This window comes from Pinus tabuliformis, chromosome Q (assembly GCF_031772625.1).
Source record: "Pinus tabuliformis cultivar Carrire ecotype Pingquan chromosome Q, CPIR1, whole genome shotgun sequence".
NCBI classification, from domain to species: domain Eukaryota; kingdom Viridiplantae; phylum Streptophyta; class Pinopsida; order Pinales; family Pinaceae; genus Pinus; species Pinus tabuliformis.
Window position 1 is genome coordinate 382,346,181 of NC_142296.1, and position 20,057 is coordinate 382,366,237.

Below are 20,057 nucleotides of genomic sequence, written 5' to 3' on the forward strand. Positions count from 1 at the left end.
CAATCTGGCTGCTAGAAGGAGATGACAAAACAAAATTATATCACAAATTTGTGAATGGGCGCAAAGCCATCAACACCATTTGGAAACTAACAAACGAGCAGGGAAACACTGTGAATACCTTCCCGCATTTAGCAGCCTTGGCCACATCTCATTTGAAGCAGATCTATAGGGCCCCCCCTAATGCCATGTAGAAATTATCACTGTAGATCACCTGATAATGCAATGTAACTAAAGAAAAATACTTGATCTAGTTCTACTATCAAACTTTGCGGAAGCTTAATCAATTTGATCAAGATCAAACAGAACACATATAACAGAGAAGAAGATTCAATCACACATGAAACATAGAATAATACTCTGGGGAAAGCCTCAGCTAAAAACCCCGCTATTTGTATTATCATACAAGTGGAAATATCTCAAGATTACACAAAGCTTTAGCTCACAAGCTATCCAGCTCTCAGTACAATCCCTCACTGCTGCTCATAGACATAATAGACAACGCATGTGCCTTCCTTCAATCCTCCAAGCCTCCTATTTCATTTCGTTGTTTTCCATGGGTGCTCCCACTGTAGCCTTGTGTGGCACTGGTCTCACACACTGCTCCAACACACTGTAAAACTGTGCAATCCTCAAGGAATGAATTCCTTCTGCATGCAAGAGATTTTCTTATAGGAAAATTCTTGCAACTGATAGTACATTATCCCTGCCTTTAATCTCAACTGGGCCTTTGTCTGAACTAACATGCATGAGTTATTTATGAGAGAATATTTAGTTATCTGGAGTACACTAGTTTCATGCATGCATGCATTAACTGACTGAACTCACAATCAGTTCCACAAACTGTTTGGAACTAATCTAACTGGACTTAACTCAGTTAACTGAGCTAACTAATTACAACTCAAATACAACTCATCCTTATCTCCTTAATTAAGGGATAACTTCCTCAATCAAAGGGATAATTGTTGCATGACTTCACAAAGACTTCATGTTTGAATTTCTCCAACTAATTAACTCAGGATGAATTAATTAATTATTTTTCAAACAGCTGGTGAGACTAAATTCGAATTTTAATTCTCAATTTTAATTCAAGGACAAATTAAAATTGGAATATATCCTGGAATGCTATCTTTAGCAATGTTATTTTTAACATTTCTTGTTGCTATTTTCAACACTCCCTCTCAACAACAAAGGCATTCAAATCAAACTCGATCCTGAACCTTTGGAATGTTCTGCAAGCAACACTTCTCTCAAGTGTTGTTGTTCCAGCAACTTCAGAAATAAAAAAAAACATCCAACTTGAATCAGAATGATGCCTCTGTCATCAAAGTCTCTGACTGCTATTGCCTCTGTCGACTGAAAACTCTGCACCTCTGTGCTTTTCAGTATCTGACTGCTCTAGCCTCTGTCACTTTGATCTCTGACTACATCAATAACATGGATTCCTCCTACTGCATCCATGCTGTTGCTGGTCCTACCTCCCAGCATGCATCCGCATTGCACCTCCTCTCATCATGTTGCATCATGCTTCCCACTGCTGCACTGCAACTCAATTTCTGAGAAGTAAGTAACTGATCTCCCAACTGACCTCCCTGTTGGGCTAGAAACACCCTCTAATGCTGAAGCTCCCTCTACCGCTCCATCTGCATCTATCTCTACCCACTCATCCAGTCCTGCTACTCCTCGTCGAGGCTCCCGTAGTAAGGTCTAATCAAAGAGGATGGGTACGTCAAGGATCCTGTCCCTATTTCAGCCTTCTTGGGACTATCACTTCACATTGCTCCACCTCACACTTGGAGGTATGGCTGCATGTGATCCTTCTACCCACTTGGCTCGAAATTTCCCCCTACTAGAGGTCTCTGCATGAGTGAATGCCTCCACTCGGTCTCCTCTCAGCATATCTAATTGTGGCTCCTCCACAATTGTCTGAGACTTCTTCTGGGGCTGCATATTGAGAGGTAATTTACTCTCCCTCTCAACCACCAAGTCTCCAACATTTGCCTTGCTCCTCAAGGCTTTGCATGCATCTTGAACCTTAAGAGAATACAGGTTCTTGACTCGTGAACCGATCTGCTTCACCTGTCTCGTGGTGATGTGTCTAAGGAAAACCTTTCCCTTACTGAAGACAACATCATAGCCTTTTTCCTCCAACATTTCGATCGATACCAAGTTCTTCTTCAGTCCAGGCACATACTTCACATATGTTAAGGTAATGAGAGCTCCATGCTCCCTCTGAAAAGCAACTATGCCCACTTCTGAAACACTATACCTTTCATCATTACCCATCTCTATGCACATCTGGAGGTCTTTCTCCTCCAAGGTACTAAACGAACTCTTATCTCCGGTCATGTGGAATGAGGCTCCACTATCAAGCTACCAACCACAACCCATCATCGATGAAACCATGCATGTGATGAGTGTAAAATCCAATTCGAACTAAGAGGCCAATGCCTCACCTTCAGATCCTTCCGAGGATCCCTTCTTGGATTTCTTCAATGGACAATTAGTTGCATAATGGCCCACCTCAGGACAATTAAAGCATCTCACTTTAGATTTGTCAATCTTCGTCCCACCATGGGAAGAAATTGATTTGGAATGAGAATCCTTCTCCTTCCCTCTGCTCCTTACTTGCTAAGGCTATATTTTCTTCATCATCATGCTTAGATGAAGAACCATCTCTGGTGCTTCTCCTAATCTCCTCCTCCATCAAATCTAACCACAGTCATTCCCAATCTGGCAGTTTCTCTCTTCCATTCACTGAGTCCTAGTAGCTATTCCAGCTCTTAGGAAGACCAAGAAGAGCAAGACTCACCATGTCATCATCAGTTGCCGTGATTCCTACACTTCTAAGCTCATCCCTGCAGGTGGTGAGCTTGTTCATATATGTAGAGATCGTGTCACCCTTTTCACACTTGATTTTCCGAAGCTTTTCCTTCAGCGCCAGCTTCCTCTGGTCATTGTTGTTCTGATATAGATCCTTCAATGTCTTCCACATTGAAAATGAAGTCTCCTTCCCATGGAGACTCGAGATAATATGGTCTCGAACTCCCTCCAGAAGAATCCTCCTCGCTCTTGCCACACATTTCTTCCATTCCACCAATTCTTGGGCATTAGCTACTGCTAGCTTGGGGACTTCTTGATCAATGAAGTCCTTCAAGCTGTTGTATTCTAATACCGCTTCCATGTGATCCTTCCATGCTATGTAATTAGAGCTACCATCCAAGGCATACTCGAGTCTCAAGCCATTGAACACCATTGGTGAACTTTGAGATGTGATAAGAAATCGATTTTGTACCTATAATCAAGAACTTCAAACTTCGAACTTCTCCCTTCTTTGTATAGTGTTCTCTGCTTTGATCACCTTTGCTCCGATACCATGTAGAATTTCTCACTGTAGATCACTTGATAATGCAATGTAACTAAAGCAAAATACTTGATCTACTTCTACTATCAAACTTTGCGGAAGCTTAATTGATTTGAGCAAGATCAAACAGAACACATATTTTAGAGAAGAAGATTCAATCACACATGAAACATAGAAGAATACTACGGGGAAAGCCTCAGCTAAAAACCCTGCTATCTATATTATCATACAAGTGGAAATATCTCAGGCTTACACAAAGATTTAGCTCACAAGCTATCTAGCTCTTAGTACAATCCCTCACTATTGCTCATAGGCAAAATAGACAACACATATTCCTTCCTTCAGTCCTCCAAGCCTCCTATTTCCTTGTGTTGTTTTCCCTGGGTGCTCCTACTGTAACCTTGTGTGGCACTGGTCTCACACACTGCTCCAACACATTGTAAAATTGCGTAATCCTCAAGGAATGAATTCCTTCTGCATGCAAGAGATTTTCTTACAGGAAAATTCTTGCAACTGATAGTACTTTGTCCCTGCGTTTAATCTCAACGGGGCCTTTGTTTGAACTGACATGCATGAGTTATTTATGAGAGAATATTCAGTTATCTAGAGTACACTAATTTCATGCATGCATGCATTAACTGACTGAACTCACAATCAGTTCCACAAACTGTTTGGAACTAATCTAACTGGACTTGACTCAGTTAACTGATCTAACTAATTACAACTCAAATACAACTCATCCTTATCTCCTTAATTAAGGGATAACCTCCTCAATCAAAGCGATAACTGTTGCATGACTTCACAAAGACTTCATGTTTGAATTTCTCCAACTAATTAACTTACGATGAATTAATTAATTATTTTTCAAATAGCTGGTGAGATTAAATTCGAATTTTAATTCTCAATTTTAATTCAAGGACAAATTAAAATTTGAATATATCCTAAAATGCTATCTTTAGCAATGCTATTTTTAGCATTTCTTGTTGCTATTTTCAACATGCCACACTCGCTGAGGTTATCTACATAGCACAACTCTTCCCTAGGTTTGTCGATCAGGAAGCTGCCTTGGATCTGATCAGGGAGGTCACAATGGGGGAACTTGAGGCCACTTTAAAATGGTTCAAGCGGGACAAGAGCCCTGGACCGGATGGATGGCCTGTGGAATTTTACATTGCTTTCTTCGATACACTTGGAGAAGATCTACTAAAGTTTATAGAAGACTTCCGGAACAATGGGAAGATGTATGAGGCTTTCAATACTACTTTCATCGCCCTCATCCCCAAATCAGACAACCCTGCCTCCTATGATGACTTCCACCCCATCTCCCTGTGCAATTGCATATACAAGATCATCACCAAAATTATAGCATATCACCTCCGGCCAATTCTTTCCACCCACATTTCATCTAAGCAATTTGCCTTCCTACAAGATCGATAGATCCATGAGGCTATTGGGACTGCATAAGAAGTACTGCACTCCATCCAGACGAAGAAGCTGAAAGGTATGATTCTAAAGGTAGATCTTTCAAAAGCTTTTGACAGAGTTAGTTGGCTCTACATTAGAATGCTCCTAACTCATCTAGGCTTCCCCTATGAGTTTATAAAATGGATTATGTGTTGTATTACTAATGTATCTTTTAGTGTCCTTGTAAATGGGGTGGCATCGCCCTTCTTTCACTCTGAAAGAGGACTCAGGCAGGGCTGCCCTTTGTCATCATTACTATTTCTACTCATTATGGAAGGGCTCAGCAGACTCATAAAAGAGGATCATAGCAGGGGAAGGCTTAAAGGCATCAAAATTACTGACAGATGCACCCTGACACACTTACTCTTTGTGGACGATGTACTGATTTTTCTCAATGGAGGCATTGGGGACTTGACTACACTGCAGAACACCTTCTCTTTATTTCAAGTGGCCTCAGGAATGGTCATAAACAACACCAAGTCCACCATTACAGCCACTAGATGCTCTCCCCATGAGATACAGTATGCTCTGCACATATTTCCTTTTACTCTACTCCACATGGATGATGGTCTAAGGTATCTGGGATACAGGTTAAAGCCCCATGGCTATAAGATAGCATATTGGACTTGGTTAATATCTAAGATGGAAAAGAGACTCAACATTTTGTACCACAAGTACCTGTCCAGAGCAGGCAGACTAGTTCTTATCAAAGTTATTCTGGAAGCCACCCCGGTGTATTGGATGTCTCTGGCATGGATACCCAGAGGTATACTCTCCAGAATACAAAATATTTGCTACAGGTTTCTATGGAAAGGCAATCAACCAGGGAGAATATATGCCTGGGCCAAATGAGAGGTGCTTTCTCTCCCAAACAAATGGGGAGGGTGGGGTATAAAAAGGCTAGATGACTTCTCCTCTGCACTGGCAGCTAAGCTTGGATGGAAACTAATCACCTCAAACAGCCTGTGGACTAAGGTGGCCTATTCAAAATACATAGCCCCCCTAAACCTGATGGACTAGCTTCAACAGCTGTAGTGGAATAAATCAGGGATATCAATCATCTGGAAAGCAGTTCTTAATTCGATGCACATTATTCGCAAGGGTCTCACCTGGAGAATCCAATCTGGCACATCAGTGAGAATTGGTGTCAATTCCTGGATTGAATGTGGTAACGCACATAGGTTACCTAATACACTTAAGCTACACCTCACAAATGCAGGTATCACCCATATTAACCACATTGTGGATACCAAACACACCACTTTCTCATAGCAAGCATGGAAATTTGCTCATGCATTGCACATTCCACAACTCTGGCTACAACACTGGGAGGAATACACAACAACCCTAACTGAATCTCATATCAGAATTGTTGAAGGGGAGGACGAGCTAATCTGGGCACATGCAAAAAATGGGAGATATTCCCCCAAAGAGGGATATCTGGTCTTAGTTGATACCCATAGACCACTAGTTTGTGAACTCTGGTGGAAAAGTATATGGAAATTAAAAGCACCCCCTAGGACTCGGTTACTCATGTGGGCAGTTCTGAAGAACAAGATCCCCACGGGCAACAACTTAATCAAAAGAGCACAACATGGACCTTTCTGGTGCTTCCTGTGCAAGAATAGCACCGAAGATACAAACCATCTCTTTCTTGCTTGCCCGGCCACTAAGGAACTTTGGAACTCTATCCTTTTGACTATCCCCACCTAGTGCCATTGGCAGGGCCAGACTGTAAAGGAGGCCTGGACCACATGGTGGACAACTGCTTCTCCGACAAAAGCCAGGAACCTTCCACTTCTCATCTATTGGACAATTTGGATCGCTCGCAACCAACTCATTTTTCAGGACATTGCTCCACACTAGCCCTCCATCACTGCTCGCATCTTGACATATTATCATACCATGCCTGATGAAGAGGAAAACACTACTCCCTGGCACATCATCCCTGAAATCATCAATCACTCTCAGCCATGGGCATCAATGGTTCAGCTCAAGAAGATGGCTATGGGGGGGAAGCCATTCTATACCTTTCTGAATCTCATCACTTCCACATCCAAATGGGCCTAGGGAGGGGCACAAACAATTTTGTTGAACTAATAACAGCCAAATATCTCATACAATATGCTCTGGAAAAACATTGCAGGAACCTCCAATTGTTTGGTGACTCAAAAATTGTTTGCAATTGGATAAATAAAACATCTAACTGCTATGCTTATACTCTGAGACCTATTTTGGATGAGACTCATCGACTCATTACTCTTCTTGACACTTTTGTCTGTCATCATATATACAGGGAATGCAACTCATCTGCCGATTTACTATCCAAGGAAGTTGCGTTCAAGCCTCTCGGTACTTGGCTGATCCAGGAGCAGAGGGATGGTGCACACTATCAGTACTACCATCGACCTTTCATGGACCTTACAGATTAACTGGCTCAGATGGAGCCTGCTTATTTTTTATTATGTAAATAATATTAATGTCTTTTAAGTTATCAATTATGCACAATGACAGTCATATATAACTCTCTGCATAGAGCCTTTTTTGAACTAATTGTTGAAGCATAGTGTCTCCCTGCGTGGAGTACACTGCACTATTTTTGATACCTCTTACCTGATAGGCTATCTACCTCACATACAACATATGCTTTTGTGCATCTACAATATGTAATTTTCCTTTACTAATGAAAATTATGATTTTTCCAAGGGGAAAAAAGAATAGGTTCCAGAATTGAAAGTTTTGCAAGCAAAAGGCATGAGTTATGATGTTGATTATGTAATTTATAAACAAGTGCATACATATATCAAAGAGAAATTGAAATTGAATATTTATGATCGCATTAATTATACTCTACATTCTTTGTTTTTTTCTCTATTTTATGTTTTTGTTAAATTATGAGCTATATATCTAGCTATTTTATGAGTGAAGTACGTGTTGAGTGCAGGGTAAGTTTTCCCAATCCTTTTTTATCCCCATTTTTTCATGATGCTACCTTTTAAATTGGAAATGATTTAAAGTTAGCACCAACCTTTTAAGTCTGGACCTCACATAGATCTCAAAGTTGCAAAGCTTGAGGATGTATATTTCATATGTTGGTTATTCATGTGAAGTAGAGATATCTATCATTGACGTTGAGGTACATGTCAGACTTGGATTTAGATTGTCAGACAGGCTTCTAACTCCTCCAAACACACCCCTCTTTCCATCTCTAGAGTTCTAGATTGTGAGCTAGGCTTAACAAGTGTCTATTAGTCAATGATCATCCTCGTTGCCATTAGTGAGTCCTTTTATATATCCAGGGGAGTAGGATGTGTATCAAAGTAATGGTGTATATTTTCCCTACCCCTCTTTATTTTAATTTGGCACTAAACACAATGGTTTTCATTGTTAGGGCTCACATATCCTTCTTATATTTGAAATGTTCTTGTATATATATTCGAAGGGTCAAAAAACAACCAAATAGTTATATTGAATAAACATTTTGACATGCATCACTAAAAAGGCTAATCATTAACCTACTTTATAGGAAATTGAATATTTTGTAACAAGTAGCAACCTTTTTTGTCCTCTTAAAAAGCTACAAATACTATACATGTTACTTTAATTGGTTAAACTAGTTTAAGGTTTGTTACCACTCATAACGGTGTTAAGGTTTGTTGGGCATAAAACCAAAGTGATTATCAAGCAGTTTCACTTCCTTAACTTGCATGCAAAGAGATTCACAATACATATTTTGATGAATTTGAAATTAATAAGTACAAATCTTATTCTCAACCATAATTTTCAAATTAATACCTATTAACACAACCTTTGGGTAGAAATTTTACTTCAATGGATAAAATAACCCGAACCACTATCAACTATCAACGACTATCAATGTGCCCTTTGCACCTTTTAAGGTAAATGCTAATTAATAATCACTCTAGCTTCTTACAAATATTTTCCCACTCTATATTTTAAGTAAATAATACGTAAATTTATATTTTGATTAACTTTATTCATAAGCATAACCACTTATTTAAACCTGCCCATATAAACTACCCTTATCCGCATCCGGATAAGACTATTAGTTCTGCCATATAATCATAGCTTCGAAGTTTAAATAGTGCAAAAGTTAAAATGCTTTGGGAAGGGAGTATAAGAAAGAAAGAAAGAAAGAAATTATTTTAACATCCACCAGGCTAAAAATAGCCTATTGGATAGATTGCTTCTTCATCTTCTTGATGTATGTATTCGGCCCTTTTTCTGTGAAGTTTCACAATAAATGTTCTTCTCGACAAACCTCTCGCTAAATAGATTATCCCAAGAGCTAGCTGCCAGCATATCTGCATAACTTTCCCTGTTGTCTTTGAAGGCCTCACATTCTAAAATGAAATGTTTTTCTGTTTCCACTTTTCCGAAAGAACAAAAAATGCATACCTTTTCCTCCCACACTTCCTTTGGCCTTTTCCAGCTCCCTGTTTCACAACGGAGTTGATGAGAATTAGTCCTTCACTGAGCAATAAGAATTTTAGCTCTCCAAGAGATATTGGCCTCTCAACCCTTACTTTCTAAATTATGTATTGCTCAACCGTTAGAGTAACTTATAGAGTTTCCATTGAGGAATAACAACGGACATCGTCCATTTAATGGCGAACGAATGAAGACCCTAGCACAACGACCTTACCTTCGCTATGGTTCATGTATGCATATTGTGTCTTCAAGTATGAAGGCTCCGTGCTTAACTTTCTTCTCACCAGGTAAGGATTCTGCGATTCAAATATTTGTGTTAAAAATATCCTGATCAAATCGGTGCCCCTTTCTTTGATATCGTGACTTGGACTTAAATCTTTCAGTTAACGTAATAAATCAAATCAAGATTCAACGAATACGTGGACGAACGAAATCAGATTGATATTCAGCGAATACGTGGATGAAATCAGATTGATATATACCCACATAAAATACAGATTCTATAAAATATATTGTGTTAGTTGGTACTTGTATCAACGTGGCACCTACATTTCTTTTCCAATTTGATCTCTTTCCATCTCTTTTTCGGTTTGGATGGATAGAATTTTGAGTTAAGCCTTTGTCTTAGCTTTTGTCTGCAGTTATGGCATCAATTTCACCACTAATTTTATGTCAGTTGGGGAGTCCACATACTTGGCCTTTTGCCTGTGGTGGGCTGCTCCGAAATTTCAGTAGCCATGCCTACCTCCTATAAGAATAAACCTCCAGCAGGGTCCGAAGTCATCCGTTTGCTTGCCTTAGTAATAGCAGTTGTCAGAGTCTCTTAAGAATTTGCTCTGTTAAGCTGCCCATAGATCTGTAGAAAATGTTTAGTATGATTTTTACATGTCCTTCCAATTCTAGCAATACCATCTTCTGTCGCTCTGAATGTTTTGCGGAGCAAGTAGACGGTTCGAAGATATGCCTCAAAAATCCCAGGAAAGAAGTTTGTCGAATGAATGACATAAAACTGCCTTTGAGAATTTCACAGCGTCAGAGGACCGTGCTGTGTGAGGCCTACAGTGTGCAAACCCAGACTGTTGTTGAAAAAGAGTCGATGCACCAAAGCCCTGCTATTAGTGAAGTAGCGATTCAAGGAGTGCCGGTTTTTGTGATGCTGCCTCTAGATACGGTGAAAGCTAATGGCACCCTTAATCGAAAGCACGCCCTGAATGCTAGCCTCATGGCGCTCAAAAGTGGAGGAGTGGAAGGAGTAATGGTGGACGTGTGGTGGGGTTTGGTAGAGAAAGATGGCCCTGGTAACTACAATTGGTCTGCATATAAGGAACTTGTTGAAATGGTTAGCAAGCATGGGTTGAAGCTTCAGGCTGTAATGTCATTCCATCAATGTGGAGGAAACGTGGGCGACACTTGCAAGTAAGCATATTGTTGTCTTAATCTTTTGTTAACATTCTTAATGTACAGTGAATTAAGTATGTTTCTATATATATAGGTTGTTGGGAATTTTTTGGTAAATTCCAAAACAAAATAACTGAACAGAGAGTAATACTCTGTTTTTGCCACAGGATCTTTAACACAGGGAAGCTTAAAATAGATTGCTGGAGAAGCTCAGAGTTTTTCACACACATAAAAACTTTATATTCATTAATAAACTGCCTGATACAAACTTCATCCTCTTAACAAAGGGATTCACCAAGAACTTAAAAAAAAAATTACTCTGTCTCTTTTAGAAATTTTTACATTACTGTGCGTAAAAATTTCCTTTTACATTTACTGCTGTAAAATAAAAAAAAATTACATGGATTTACCGCTGTAAAATTTTTCTCCTTACTTTTCACTCCTCACTCACAAGCTGCTGCATATTTCTATTTCTTCAACGAACAACCATTTGCATTTTACACTGCTGTGTATATTTCACATTACATTTCAAAAAAAAACATTACATTATATTCGCTGCTGCGAATTTTCTTTCATTGCTCAACGAACAAGAAAAATACCCACATTGCTGCTCCTATCTTCATTACATGCTCCCCCTGTATTTTCTTAACAAAAAAAACTTACACATACACTTTCACGCTTTTACCTATCATACTCCCGTGAATAATTAAAAACAATATAATTAAAATACTATTAGCTATGCCCATACTTCCGTGACTTAAACAAATAATAAAATTAAAAACATTTACCTACAATCTACGAACAGGAGTAAATACCATTAATTTCTTCACTGAAACAAACGGCGGTCAAACCCAAAACTTCACGTAAATCCTTGTTGCAGGCCTATATATCAACTTTGGCTTAATCGAACGGTGGACAGTCTTCACTTTAATCAAACGGTTATCGCTCGCCCAAACCAAACGAACGTTACGTCCCGATAAAAAGTGGTTTTGCAAAATGTACTGAGGACATGCGTCAGCACTGGGTTTTATCAAGGCCATTTGAGAGAATACCACCGCTTGGAGAAAAGCAGTGCGATAAGGCTCAGCGGTTTTTTGGAACGAAAGCCTGTTTGTGGTCGCCGTTGCCATGGCAGATTCCGGCAATGCACCAGTTGAAATTACATTTCAACACTCCCCTTTAATTTCAACTGCTGGGTTATCAGTAATACCCAAACACTTCCTCAAAAATTCAAAACTTTTCTGGTCCAATGGCTTGGTCAGAATGTCTACGACCTATTCTTGAGTCCTGCAATGTTTTAAAACAATTTCTCCACTGCTTACCAATTCCCTGATGTAATGAAACCTTGTGTCAATGTGTTTCGTTCTCTTATGAAACGCCGAATTCTTGGATAATGCAATAGCTGAGCTATTGTCACAAAAAATTACCGTTGCTTTTGTCTACTCTTGACCTAAGCTCCTTAACATCCTTCTCATCCAAACTGCTTGACATGCTGCTACTGTAGCTACCACATATTCAGCCTCTGCTGTAGACAATGCTACAATATGTTGTTTCTTAGAAGCCCATGAAATGGCTCCTGAACCCATGTGAAAAACATAATCGGATGTGCTTTTCCGATCATCTACACTTCTAACCCAATCACTATCAGTGTATCCAATTAAATATGAACATTCTTAAGGAGTATATAAAATCCCAAATCTTTTAGTACCTTTAACATACCTCAGAATTCTTTTTGCTGCCTGCCAGTGTGCTTATTTTGGCCTCTCCATGAATCTGGAAATTAAACTAACAGCAAACATTATATCTGGCCTAGTTGTAGTCAAATACATGAGGTTGTCAACTATGCTCTTGTACAAATTAGGATCAAAATCCTTGCTGTTGTCCTCTTTGCTGAGTTTTAATCCCATCACTGTGGGGGTGATTGTTGCCTTGCACTCTTGCATATTAAATCTTTCCAACACTTCATTAACATATTTTTCCTGTGAGATAAAAATCTCATTTTCATTTTGATCTACTTCTATTCCTAAGAAGTATCTCAGCAAACCCATGTCAGTCATTTGAAATTCTTCATTCATGACTATTTTGAAGTTTTCAATGAGATGATCATCATTACCTGTGAAAATAACATCATCAACATATAACACAACAATTAGTATTTTACCATCATTTTCTTTGATGTAGAGGGTGGGTTCTCTCTCACACTTTTCAAATTATTTTTCTAGTAGATAGGAATCTATCCTATTGTACCATGCTCTTGGCACTTGCTTCAGCCCATAAAGAGCTTTCTTCAATCTGCACACTTTGTGCTCTTGGCCTTTCTTTTCATAGCCTAGAGGTTGCTCAATGTAAACCTCTTCCATTAACACTCCATTTAGGAATGCTGACTTCACATCCATTTGGTAAACTTTCCACTTGTTTTGTGCTGCTATGGATAGCACTGCTCTCACTGTTTCCATTCTAGCAACCGGTGCAAAATTTTCCTCATAGTCTCTCCCATACTGCTGCTTGTATCCTTTGACAACCAGTCTTGCTTTGTGTCTTTCTATTTTGCCTTCAGCATTACTCTTGGTCTTGTAAACCCATTTGACTCCAATGACTTCTTTTCCTTTTGGTAGTTCAACCAAATCCCATGTCTTGTTTCTTTCTATGGCATTGATTTCCTCATCCATAGCTTCTATCCATTTCTTATCCTTAATTGCATCTTCGAAATGAATAGGGTCATCAACATGACAATATAAAGCAAATAAAGAATTCATACCTTCATTTGCTACCTCTTGTTCATAAATTTCACTTAAATTTATGAACTTCTTACCTCTTTCATTTGGTGTGCAAGTGCTTGAAGAAGCACTTGAATTTCCTCCTTGTGGTGTGCTTGGAGAAGCACTTTCATTTCTCCTCAAGGGTGTCTCTTGCTGTCCTTGTGTTGGCGCTGCTTTTTGGGGATATATTTCAGCCATCTCCTCATCATCTTCATTATGAGACAAATAGTTTTTAACATTCACTGTTTTCTCTATGCTTCCATCCCAAGCTTCCTCCTCAATGAATTGAACATCTCTGCTCACAAAAAACTTCTTGGTAGATGGGATATACAACCTGTAAGCTTTGGATTCCTCGCTGTATCCAATGAAAATACATTTCTCCCCTTTGTTGTCCAACTTCTTCCTTAGTTGATCTGGAATGTGTGCATAAGCCACACATCCAAAAACTTTCATGTGGGTGACTCCTTGCTTTCTCCCACTCCATGCTTCTTCCAGCACTCTGTTCATGAATGCTTTTGTTGGGCATATATTCAAAATATACACTGCACAGTGTATAGCTTCATCCCAACAATCATTTGGCAAATGCTTTGCCTTCAACATGCTCCTCGCCATATCCATGATTGTCCTATTCTTCCTTTCAGCAACTCCATTTTGCTGCGGGGTGTACCTTGTGGTAAATTGTTTGTGTATTCCATTTTCTCTATAAAACCGTAGGAATTCCTTGGAGATATACTCACCTCTTCTGTCAGTTCTTAGAACTTTGATATGCAGCCCGCTTTGATTTTCTACAACTGCTTTGAAATTGTGAAATTTTTCAAACACTTCACTTTTGTTTTTCAGGAAATAAACCCAAGTCTTTCTGGTGAAATCATCAATGAATGTTAGAAAATATTGGTTGCCTGCTAGTGATGGAGTTTGCATTGGTCCACATAATTCTAAGTGGACAATCTCTAAGGGTGCCTTTGCCCTTATGCTTTTCCCTGATGGAAAACTTTCTCTATGTTGTTTCCCCAAGATACAACCTTCACAAAGGCTGTCTGGTTTCTCTATCAATGGTAATCCTCTTACCATTCATTTTCTACTCAACAAGTTAAGACCTCCAAAGTTGAAATGTCCAAATCTCAAGTGCCACAACCAATTTTCATCCTTTGGTACGCTTTGGAAAGCCTCTTGTGTCACTGCTGCAATTACTTCTTTGTTTTTTAAATCTGCCTTTATTCTGAGAGGGAACATTTTGTTCCTCATCATCTTCACTTCAGCAATACATCTTTTGCTGGGTACTCTATCCATGATGGTGCATACATCATTCTCAAAGAAAACATTGTAACCCTTTTGAACAAGTTGTCCAATACTCAAGAGGTTACACTTCATTCCAGGAACATAATAGACATCTGCTATGGTTTTCTTTTCACCTTTCTTTGTAAATATTTTTACTTCTCCTTTTCCCATAACAGAAATTTTACTATCAGTCCCAAGTGTGACTTGTGACTTCACACTCTGATCTAAATTGGAAAACAAGGCTATGTTTCCTCTCATATGGTCACTGCAACCGGAATCTAGAAACCATATATCATCACTCTTTGTTTCAGCCATATTACAAGCTAAAAGCACATTATCTTGGCTGATATTTTCTCTAGTGATATTTGCACTAGATCTATTATTCATATCATGCTGTTTCTTCCTACATTCATTTGCATAATGCCCATATTTTTTACAGTAATAACATTGGACATTGGATTTTTCATACCTTTGTCCTTGAGCATGATGTTGTCCACTTTGTTGGTTGCTACCTTGGCCTTGGTTCTGATTTGGATTACTGCCTCTTCCTTGAGCATTTGCTGGATTGTTCCTTCCACCTCCGTTTTGGCTTCTGCCTCTTCCTCTCTTGTTTCCTCTGCCTTGACATCTTCCTCTTCCAAAGGACATCTGGGTCTTGAAGGCTTGATCTAGAGATGAGTTTTCATTTCTACTCAACCTCTACTCATGTGTTATCAGTGATGCATGTAGTTCATCAATTGAGAAGTTTGTGAAATCCTTTGTCTCTTCTATGGTGGTGACAATCACATCGAACCTTGAGGGTAATATCCTCAATACTCTCTCCACAATCCTCCTTTCTTCAAGAGTTTCTCCATGAGACCTTATCTGTGTAACCAGACCAATCACATGTGTGAGAATGAGTCAATATTATCTGACTCCTTCATGCACAGGTTCTCAAAATCTCTCATCCACAACTATAGTTTTGTTGTCTTCACTTTCTCCATGCCTTGATAGGCTGTCTTAAGAGCTTGCCATGCTTCTTTTGATGTCTTGGTTGCTACTATCCTTGGAAACATACTCTCATGCATTGCTTGATACAAAAATATGAGGGCTTTGGAATCCTTCTTCTTATTGCTCTTCAATAGATCTTTCTTTGCCTGAGTTAATCTATTAAACTCATCTTCATCTCCTGGTTCTTCAAACCCATATTCAACAAGTTCCCATAAATCTTGTGAGGCAAACAGGGCTCTCATGATTATTGCCCAATAGTCATAGTTTTTCCCATTAAACTGTGGGAGCTGAGTATTAAAGATACCCATGCTAGTGCTGGTGCTGGAGCCGACCATTCTTGCACTCTTCAAAATACTTGACTGTGTTTTTCAAAAATAACTGATTGTCTTCAACAGCAACACAAAAAACTAGTTTGAGAAATACCTTGGACTTTTTTGATTGAGTCTTCACTCTGCTGGAGAAGTTGCTGCAGCAAAAAAAATCCTTCCTTCAGCTTCTTTGACACCTTCAAAGAGCCTGGACAAGCTCTGATACCACTGTTGGTAATTTTCTGGTAAATTCCAAAACAAAATAACTGAACAGAGAGTAATACTCTATTTTTGCCACAGGATCTTTAACACAGGGAAGCTTAAAATAGATTGCTGGAAGCTCAAAGTTTTTCACACACATAAAAACTTTATATTCATTAATAAACTGCCTGATACAAACTTCATCCTCTTAACAGAGGGATTCACCAAGAACTTCAAAAAAAAATTACTCTATCTCTTTTAGAAATTTTTACACTACTGTGCGTAAAAATTTCCTTCTACATTTACTGCTGTAAAATAAAAAAATTACATGGATTTACCGCTGTAAAATTTTGCTCCTTACTTTTCACTCCTCACTCACGAGCTGCTGCATATTTCTATTTCTTCAACGAACAACCATTTGGATTTTACACTGTTGTGTATATTTCACATTACATTTCAAAAAAAAACATTACATTATATTCGTTGCTGCGAATTTTCTTTCATTGCTCAACGAACAAGAAAAATACAACGAACAAGAAAAATACCCACGCTGCTGCTCCTATCTTTATTACATGCTCCCCCTATATTTTCTTAACAAAAAAAACTTACACATACACTTTCACACTTTTACCTATCATACTCCCGTGAATAATTAAAAACAACATAATTAAAATACTATTAGCTATGCCCATACTTCCGTGATTTAAACAAATAATAAAATTAAAAACATTTACCTACAATCTACAAATAGGAGTAAATACCATTAATTTCTTCACTGAAGCCAACGGCGGTCAAACCCAAAACTTCACGTAAATCCTTATTGCAGGCCTGTATATCAACTTTGGCTTAATCGGACGGTGGACAGTCTTCACTTTAATCAAACGGTTATCGCTCGCCCAAACCAAACGAACGTTACGTCCCGATAAAAGGTGGTTTTGCAAAATATACTGAGGACACGCGTCAGCACTGGGTTTTATCGGATCCATTTAAGAGAATACCACCGCTTGGAGAAACGCGGTGCGATAAGGCTCAGCGGTTTTCCGGAACAAAAGCCTGTTTGTGGTCACCATTGCCATGGCAGATTTCGGCAATGCTCCAGTGGAAATTACATTTCAACATAGGTGTGCGATGAGAGATTGAATGATTGTTTGTTCTGTTGTGGATGTAGTATCCCTTACCTCGCTGGGCTTTGGAAGAAGTCGAGAGTAATCCAGATTTGGTATACACAGATAAGGCTGGAAGGAGAAACAAAGAGTATATCTCGTTAGGATGCGACACCCTGCCTGTGCTTAAGGGAAGAACGTCGATTCAAGTATACGTAAATTATATGAGAAGTTTAGAGATACGTTCAGAAATATGCTTGGAAAGGTCATAGTGGTATGCCCATCTAATTCTCTCTCCAATTAATTGAAACGTAGATTTAATTTCCATTTCCAGTCTACGGTTGATCCAAATAGGTTTTGTTTTGTTTTGTTTTCTTCTTGAGAATGTGAGTTTGGCACACACGCAGGAAATTCAAGTTGGAATGGGGCCTTGTGGGGAACTGAGATATCCCTCGTATCCTGAAAGCAATGGCACCTGGCGATTCCCTGGGATTGGTGAATTTCAGTGCTATGACAAGGTAAATCCGCTTTACTTTTCCTGGACAATGGGAATTTTAAATCTGTGACACAAATGGGAGAATCCAATATGTTTCTATGTTTGGAATCACCTAAAAATTACTATGATCACCTAAATGTTTGGAATCCAATTTTTGTACAGTACATGAAGGCATGCTTAAGAGCCTGTGCAGAAGCTGTTGGGAACAGCAATTGGGGGCTAGACTGCCCTCGCGATTCAGGGAATTATAACCAGTTTCCGGAAGACGCTGGCTTCTTTCGGAGAGAAGGAACATGGGACACCGATTATGGCAGATTCTTTCTCAGTTGGTATTCGGAAATGTTACTTGTTCATGGTGACAGAATTCTGAGTGCTGCAGAAGGCGTTTTCAAGGGCAGCGGTGCCAAATTATCTGGAAAGGTTGCAGGGATCCACTGGCACTACGGCTCGAAATCTCATGCTGCGGAGCTGACTGCAGGGTACTATAACAGGAGACAAAGCGATGGGTATCTTCCAATTGCTCTTCTGTTTAAGAAACACCGAGTTGTTCTCAACTTCACCTGCTTTGAGATGAAAGATGAGGAGCAGCCACAGCATGCACGGTGCAGTCCATAGGGGCTTCTGAGGCAGGTTACTGTTGCTACGAGGAAAACAGGTGTGGGCCTTGCTGGGGAGAATGCGTTGCAGAGGTTTGATGGAAGTGAATACACCCAAATCATGCACAATTCAAACCTAAGGCTGCATGGTACTAACGATAGCGAGTCCCAGATGTGTGCTTTCACGTATCTGAGGATGAACCAGCAAATGTTTGAGAGCGCAAATTGGCGTCGCTTCGTGTGGTTTGTGAGGAATATGAGCGAGGGACAAACACTAAGGCAAGGAGAAGAGGATCGCTATCAAACGGAGCTCAAGTTCAATGCCGCTGCGTATCTGAGAAATGACGTCGCAGCTCTTATGCACGCTTAGCTTTAGTCTTCAATCTGCCCACCCACCAAAGTGAATAGTTCAGAGAATGTATTATATGGTAATGGTATTTTGTTTCCAAATTTATCAATAAGTTTGGATACAGTATTAAAATTCGTCACAACATAGAATATGTTTGCACATAATAGGTGTGGGGGCATGCTTTTATTTATCGAGCGATTCATCGTCAATTCCATCGATGTGAGCCATTTATATGAGTAGAATCCTCTACATACTGTATAAATATTTATATGAGTGGAATACTCAATACCTTGTATAACTATATTACTATTTGTAAAGTCGAGTTTATATCATGAACAAAAGGTTTTCGTAACCTGTACTAATAAGTGTGAAGACTGAATCTATCTATTAGCCATGAATATTCAAAGTTTTGAAATTTTAGATAATTATTTAATAGATTATTTATTTATTTGTAAAGGTTGATTGATTTATAATTTTCAAGTTTATAGTAAATTTTGTAAAAAAAATTCCCTTCAATGCTATAATTCCAATTGAACTCAAAATAGATGTTAAATTTCGATTGAATTTAAAATAAATGCCACATCTCAAATATTTGTATAAAGAAATATCTATCAAGGAATTGTTTTCATAAATGAAAGTATCATAGAAATTCCAATTATTTGTATAAAGAAACTTCCACCAAGAAATTGTTTTCATAAATGAAAGTATCATAGAAATCCCAAATATTTGTATAAAGAAACTTCCATTAAGGAATTGTTTTCACTAATGAAAGTATCATAGATGATTTTTTTGGATTTAATTATCACAACTTTTTTTTTCCTTGTTAATAGTTGTACCCATTTTGGAGCAAAATTTTTGGAGTATTATGAGATGCTTTCCAACATCATAATGGTTCCTTGCCAATTAAACAACAACATCATTAGCATAAAGGAGAAGAGTTATAACCGTATTGGTGAAGATGGGCCAACACAACTTGTGCCCTCCAAACACTCTTCTAGCTTATCAACTTACAAGCCAAACAAAAGTAGGAACAAGTGAAGATGGGCCAACACAACTTGTGCCCTCCAAACACTCTTCTAGCTTATCAACTTACAAGCCAAACAAAAGTAGGAACAAGGGACACCATTGCTTGACTTTGATATTGCATTTAATTTCTTTTGACCAACCCTTGTAACCTTGATAATAACATTCTCATATAGCTTTGTCACAACCACCCTCAACTTAAGAGGAACCATTATCTCTTCTAGTCTCTTCCATAGATTTGTTCTACTAATGGTTTTAACAACTTTTTAAAAGTCAACA

The 20,057-nt window shown here is 38.8% G+C and overlaps 1 pseudogene; it reads left to right on the forward strand.

The window, feature by feature from the left end:
- The first annotated feature begins 10,083 nt into the window (after nucleotides 1-10,083).
- On the forward strand, nucleotides 10,084-18,874 carry LOC149219779 (beta-amylase 3, chloroplastic-like; annotated as a pseudogene).
- Nucleotides 18,875-20,057: the final 1,183 nt, after the last annotated feature.